The 7,250-nt window shown below is 40.1% G+C and overlaps 1 protein-coding gene across 9 annotated transcripts in view; it reads left to right on the forward strand.

The window, feature by feature from the left end:
- ALPK1 (alpha kinase 1) overlaps positions 1–7,250 on the forward strand; it is a 152,339-nt gene that overhangs the window by 13,249 nt on the left and 131,840 nt on the right. For 2 of the 9 annotated variants that reach the window (XM_069095308.1, XM_069095333.1), the window contains exon 2: positions 1,060–1,147. The exons of the other annotated variants lie outside the window; for them this stretch is intronic. The gene's annotated coding sequence lies outside the window, so the exon portion shown is untranslated. The remainder of the gene's footprint in view (positions 1–1,059; positions 1,148–7,250) is intronic. 9 annotated transcript variants of the gene reach the window in all.

Below are 7,250 nucleotides of genomic sequence, written 5' to 3' on the forward strand. Positions count from 1 at the left end.
TTATTGAATAAAGGTACATTTTTTTGTTCACATTTACCTGTTTATTAAAATTGCTGTCAATGTTCATTAAAATAAGCCCTCCCCTGAAAATAAGCCCTCTGGTGTTTTTCTGTCCAAAAAAACTAATAAGACAGTGTCTTATTATCGGGGAAACACGGTAGCAGAGTGGATCAAAAAACAGAGAGACACACACAGGTAAAGATAAGGGACTAGGGCAGACTCTGTTATGCTTCAACTGAAGTAAACAAACAAACAAAAAATGAGGGGTAGCAATCCTGACATCAGACAAAGCCAAAGCAAAAATAGACCCAATTAAAAGAGATGAGGAAGGAAACTACATTTTGCTAAAAGGTACCATGTACAATGAAGTAATATCAATACTAAACATACATGCAACAAGTGGTATAGCATCCAAACTCTTAAAGGAGAAGTTGGTCTGTTTCTTTTCTCTTTTTTCTCTTCCTGATTTAAGCATCAGCACCCGTTTGTGTCATAAAAGGAATTTGGTAGGACTCCTTTGCCTCTTTTCTCTAACAGTTTATATTGGAGTAAATTTTCCTTTAAATGCTTAGGAGAAGTTACTTGTGAATCCCTCTGAAAAAGTCCTGGGGATTTTTACCTTAGGGAGTTCTTTGATGGCTTATTCATTTTTTTTTTCTAAAATGAGATTATTTAAGCATTCTATTTTTCTTCTGTTAATCTGGACAATTTATGCTTTTATAAATATTCATCTATTTCATTTAGATTGTCAGATTTATTGGCATACAGTTGCACAAAATAGCTCCTAAATGTTGCTTTAATTTCCTCTTCATTGGTGGTGAGTTCACTTCTTTCATTTTTTATGCTGGTAATTTGGTTTTCCTCTTTTCTTTTTTAAATCAAATTAACCAGTGGTTTATCTATTGTGTTGTGTTTTTTCCCCCATAAAACCAGCTCTTAGTTTTATTCATTAGTTCAATGGTTTTCTTGCTTTCAATTTTGTTAACTTTTTCTTTGATTTTCAGGATTTTCAATTTGGTATTTAATTGGGGATTTTTAATTTGTTGTGTTTTTTCCTAGCTTTTTTTTAGTTGCATGTCTAATTCATTGATCTGCATTTCCTCTGTTATATTGATGAGATAAAACATTTAGAGAGATAAATTTTCCCGTAAGTACCACTTTGGCTACATCCTATAAATTTTGCTATGTTGTCTCATTATTGTCATTCTCTTTGATGAAATTATTGATTGTTTCTATGATTTGTTCTTTGACCAACTCATTCTTTAAGAGTAGATTATTTAGCTTCTAATTAATTTTTAATCTCTTTCCATGACCCTTTATTAAATGTAATTTTTTATTACATCTTGATCTGAAAATACCAACTGTGTGCCAGAACTATATCCTAAGAAGGACAATGGGAAGCAATCTCTGCCTAACTGGGATTCAGTCTATATCAATCTATTTCGATTTTTACAGACATAAAAGAAAATAGACAACAGAAAGCAAGTTTACCTTAAAATTTCAAGTTGAGCAAGATACTACAAGCCTAGTAAGCCAAGTAAACCACAATGGCCTATACACTCCCTGAGCACTCTTTAGTTTACAATGACTAAGGGCGAATAAAGCATCCTCCTTTTTCAGAAAACCACTAACTCTAACAAAAACATCTAAAATAAGGTTTAATACCAATCGTTTCAACCAATTATTCTCACATCCTAGATAAATCCAAATATAAATGCTTTGTCAAAAAGAGGCTTAAGATTTGAAAGAAAAGAATATTTAAAATGAATATTTTTTAATTGGAATCCATAATTTTGAAACTAAGTCCAAGTACTAATGCTACAGATATCGTATGCAATGCAAGGCAAAGCTTTCCAAACTGTGGGGCATTCTGCCTTTGAAAGTCTGAAGATCCTCTGCAGGTAAGGAGCAAAGCTACAGCCAAAAGAGCTGCTTATTTTCTGGTATAATTCCCACATAAATACATCCACTTTTTTGTCAATGAAAACAAAGTTCCTACCCAAGTCAAGAAAAGGAAAACCAGCCTGAAGAATTTATTCCAATTTGACAGTAAATATGGCAGTGATTATTTACTCTGGTATATGCAAACAAGATTGAATTTAATTTAGAAGATAATAGATTGTGGATATAAGCTCGTAATAGAGGTGAGTTATAGTGTAATGCTACTTACTGACATTAAACATGATGTGAACACTCATAAGTAAATAATCTTTCTGTAGAAATCAAAAGTTTGAAAATATTCATTATATTTCTCAACCTTATTTGTTTTGCTAAGTACATCATAAGGTGGTTTACAAAAACTGAAACTTTTGAAAATGGCTCAAGAATGATTATAGTTATATATACCTTTGATTAGATTTGTATGATATGCTGTTGAAACTGATGGTAGAAAAGACTTGTTTGCAAAGCTATTGATGACAATGTCACATCAAGAGGAAGTTCCACTTTAAGTGATGGGATTTAAAATAAAAATTATATACTTATAGGAAAATTGTAGACATTCTGCCCTGATAGAGCTCAATTATCCTCACAACAACCATGGGAGGTAGGTGCTATCATTATCCCCATTGTACAGATGAAGAAACAGAAGCAGACAAAGTTTAAATGACTTGCCCAAGGTCACATACTTAGGTAAGTTTCTGAGGAAGGATTTGAACTCAAGTCTTCCTGATTCCAGGTCAGGTTCCTGGGCTGGCTCCATTAGAGACAAAAGGGTTGTTTTAGGATGGTGGCAGTGGTTTAACCATCCTAGCACATGCTGCTTCTTCTGTCTTCCTCCCCCTCCTCCTCCCCCTCCTCCTCCTCTTCTTCTTTTCCCTCTTCTTTTCCTTTTCCTTCTCCTCTCTCTCTCTGTCTCTGTCTCTCTCTGGCTCTTTCTCTGTCTCTCTGTCTCTCTCTCTGTCTGTCTCTGTCTCTGTCTCTCTGTCTCTGTCTCTCTGTCTCTCTCTCTGTCTCTCTCTGTCTGTCTCTCTCTCTCTCTCTGTCTGTCTGTCTGTCTCTCTCTCTCTGTCTCTGTCTCTGTCTCTCTCTCCTCCCTTCTCCCTCTCTGTCTCCCTCTCTCTCTTCCCCCTTCTCTCCTCCTATCTCTTCCCCCCCCACCCCAACTCCAGGTCTATTCAATGCTTCACCTAGCGACCCATAAGAATTCAGGTGAAGCAGGGATTACTTCTGTCTGGAGGAAGCAGATTGTCTTTGAGCTAGGCTTTGAAGGATACTTAGGAATTAAACAGGAAAAACTGGAAAGACAAGTGGGAGAGGAAGACATTCTAGAAATAGTAAATTGTCTGGGCCAAGTTACAGTGGCATGAGGTACCTTTTTAGGAGACAGCAAATATTCCAGTTCAACTGCAGTGAAGTGGAGTAGTGGAAAATAAGACTTAAAAAGTAAATTGAGGCCAGAACATGGAAGACCTTAAACAACCAATGCAGGAACTTTATTTTATAGGCATTGGGAAAACATTTACATTTTTATAGAGGAAGTGGGGGTTGACGTGATAAAGCCTATATTTTAGGAAGATTACTATGACTCCAGTAATTAGGATGAATGTCATTCCCTCTTCACCCTCTCTCCTAGCCTGGCAGTCCCAAAGCTCTTCTGGAATGACAAGGTAGCAGGAAGCCTCACTACCAATGGAGGTACCCTCCCTCCTTCCCTAGGACTGATTGACTGCTCACAGGGCTTGGATGAGATGGGCATCCACAATTCTATTTCTTCCCATGAGATGGAGGAACACCATTGCTTCTCATCCACCTACCACTGCTTCCTTTCACTCTCCAGTCCTCATCAACTAACCTGCCTCTTACCTGCTGTAGCAGCAAGCACCCCAGCATCCCCAGGGTGGCTGCCAACACAGGTTCTTAGATCTTCTTTTCTAAAGAAAAGCAACTCAAAATGAGTTAATTTAATCAAACATGTCATTTACCTAGTTCAGGGGAAAAAGGTCAGCACCCCGAACTTCACAGAATGCAAACAAGTTACAAGCAGACAGAGAAACAGATCAGCAGACAGGCTTCCAACTGTCTGACCATTATATCCATACCTAGTCAGTTACCAGAGAGGGAAGCATCGAATCTGGGTTTTCAAAGCCGGGGGGCTCAACAGCTGCCCAGAATCTCATCGGGTCAAATCACATAACTTCTCAAAGTGATCCCCAAAACAAAACCTCACATCAGGGTATATATAGGCTTCTCCTGGCTCAGATAATGTCACAATCCTCTTGACCCACTGCCTAATCACAAATTATCAAGGTGTGGGCATTCCTGAAGAACAAGCCTCCTGCCACAGGCTCCAGGTGACCACATTCAGCCTATTAGGGGGCAGAGCATATTTTCAAATCTGGGAAGGTTCTCAGAGTCACTTAAGCCTATCAAGGGCCTAGGGGCAGGGAAGATCTTAGATTCCCATTCCCATAACATTCAGCCCCATATAACCTAAGGGCCTGTGGGCCTCATCATCATCCCCACTATTGCATCTGTGGTATTTTTTTACTTTTCCATCTTTCCCAATGATTTTTTTTGGAGGGGGAAGGCAAGGCAATTGGGGTTAAGTGACTTGCTCAAGGTCACACAGCTAGTAAGTGTGTCAAGTGTCTGAGGCCGAATTTGAACTCAGGTCCTCCTGACTCCAGGGCCAGTGCTCTATTCACTGTGCCACCTAGCTGCCCCGATGATTTTCTTTTGAAGCATCATTTCCTCCAATTAATGTGTGAGCTCCTTGAGAACAAGGACAGAACAATTATAGAATTCTGGGCACATACTAAGTACTTGATTTTTTTATTCATTTCATTGATTCAAGAGGGGAGAAACTGAAAGCTGGGAGATTAATTAGGATGCTGTTGCAATGGGCTTGCAAGAAGTATGCCCAGGGCTCTTGGCCTCAGGGTTGTCTCCATCAGTCTGAGAGGTTGTTGTCAGGATGGTAGCAACAGTTTGATTATCCTGGCACATGATGTCTCATTTCCCTCTCTCCTCCCTTCTCTTCTCTTCTCCTCCTTTCCCTTCCCTTTTATCTCTCTATCTCTGTGTCTCTCTGTGTCTCTGTCTCTCTTCTCTCTCTCTCTGTCTCTCTCTGCCTCTCTGTCTCTGTCTCTCTCTATCTCTGTGTCTCTGTCTCTCTCTGTCTCTCTCTGCCTCTCTGTCTCTCTCTCTGTTCCCTCTCTCTGTCTCTGTCTTTCTCTCTGGCTCTCCCCAAGTGGGCTTGCCTTTCTAGATGATTGGTGAGGATGGCTGGCCCCTTCTACACAGGAGCTACTTATCTGGCTGATGGCTTTGGGGGACACATCTAGAAGCACTCTGTGGTTTCATCGATGAGATATTCACACTCAATGCAATGATCTTGCTGTTCACAGATTCCTCAACTCTGCTCTTTACTTGCATATTGACAGCTGAATCCAAACCATTACTGCTTACCACCTCCTTTATTGTGTTAGGACATCACTTTTTCCACTTACTTTGCAGTTAAATTTTCTCAATTAGTTTCCTTCCCTTTGAAGAGTCAGCATGACCTAAGATTCTTTGTTTTATACTATCTTCTATTCAAACCTAATTTTGTTCTGTCTTATTACATGCCCCATGGTATCCCCAAGATTTCCAGTTATAGCCTGCCCTGCAGGCCCCACTTTCAAGCAGATCCTGGGCCTAGCCTATTATTTCTATTCTGTCTTAGTAGGTTATGTGGGAAGATGATCTTAGCTAAGTGTCTGACATTCAACCTTGTCTCTTCACATTTTTTTTTTCATTTCTTATTTTGGGTATCATTGTTAAGCTTCCTTTGATTTTATGGCTTTCTCACTACAGCCAAATCTCTAAGCTTAAAACACATGCTGCAGACCATGACTTTCCAAAAATCATCACCATCATTCCTTATGCAGCTTTCTTCCCTGAATCATGACTTACTTTTGTTTGCTTGTTTTGTCTTTCTTGGAATCTTTAATAGTGGGGAAAAAAATCCAAGCCCGCCCTCTCATTCCTGTAAAAAAACACACACAAAAACACAGCAAAGACCCAACCGGGAGAGTGGCCATGGGAGGCAGGTTAAGTCTCAAAGGGGAATTTGAGTAACAGCCGCTCCCCAGGAGGCCAGGATCAGTTTGTGCAGGGTCAACACGCTCCCCTCCTTCTGGTTAGTGGGCACGGGGGGCATCTTTGTCAATGCCTCCTGGCTTGTGGAGCCTAGGCTGATCCCAGCAGTGCACGTAGGCGAAGACATCCTGTGTGGGCAGAACCGTGAAGTCTCTGTGCAGTAAGGACTGACTGTTCCTTCTCTCTTCAGTCACTCAGTCTTCCAAAAGAGAGACAGAGCAGAGCCAGGGTTGTCCTTCTGGCCCTGGACAGTTGGCTTCATAGGGCAGAGTCAGAAGCATGGGTGGATGGTGAAAAGAGGTAAATTTGGATTCGAGGTTGGGGAAAACATCCCAACAATTAAAACCACACAGAGTGGAACGGGCTTCTCTAGAGAGGTGGTGAGTTCCTCCTCCTGGGAGATCTTCCTGAAGAACCGAGATGACCACTTGTCAGGTAGGCTGTTGTTCCATTATACTGTGAGTTCTTTTCGTGTATGGACTGAGTTAGATGACTGCTAAGGTACCATCTAGGTTTCAAATTTGGACGTCTTTGACTATGATTCCTCCTCATCCTCATGGATGTAAGTAACTAAGGGTTCTTGAAAGTAATGCCAATAGAAAACAAGTCCTGGTAGGTTATACCGAGTGGTGTGCTAGGAAATGTTTAATAACCAGCTCTGGGGGAGCGGTGGATTATACTTATACTGCACTTTTACATTTAATCTGCATCATTAACATTTTTTCAATCACTTTCTTAAGTCTAGAAAAAAACACCACCAACACAAAAATACAGCCCTAATTTATAGCATTTGCTAATTTCCAAGGTGTATATACTCATGCTGAAAATTTAACCAGCTGGCTCTAGAACACACCCATTTATACTAAGAAAGGCTGGAAAGACTATGAAAATGGTACCAGTTGGTCATTTGGTGATGAATTCCTTTTCTGCGGCAACCCCTGTAACAAACAAGCAAAAAAAAAATTGTGCACGGGTAGTGACTTGGCCACAGCGATATAGTGAGCCAGTAATAGAGACTAGATCAGGACTGAGCTCTTTGGATTCAGAATCCCTACTTATCTGACATCATATCTGTGGTGATGTAGTGATTGAGTCAGCAATAGATAGATAGATAGATAGATAGATAGATAGATAGATAGATAGATAGATAGATAGATAGATAGATAGAT

The sequence above is a fragment of the Petaurus breviceps genome, unplaced genomic scaffold, assembly GCF_028583685.1.
Source record: "Petaurus breviceps papuanus isolate PSGF00001 unplaced genomic scaffold, PetGlider_PUasm1.0 126, whole genome shotgun sequence".
NCBI classification, from domain to species: Eukaryota; Metazoa; Chordata; class Mammalia; order Diprotodontia; family Petauridae; genus Petaurus; species Petaurus breviceps.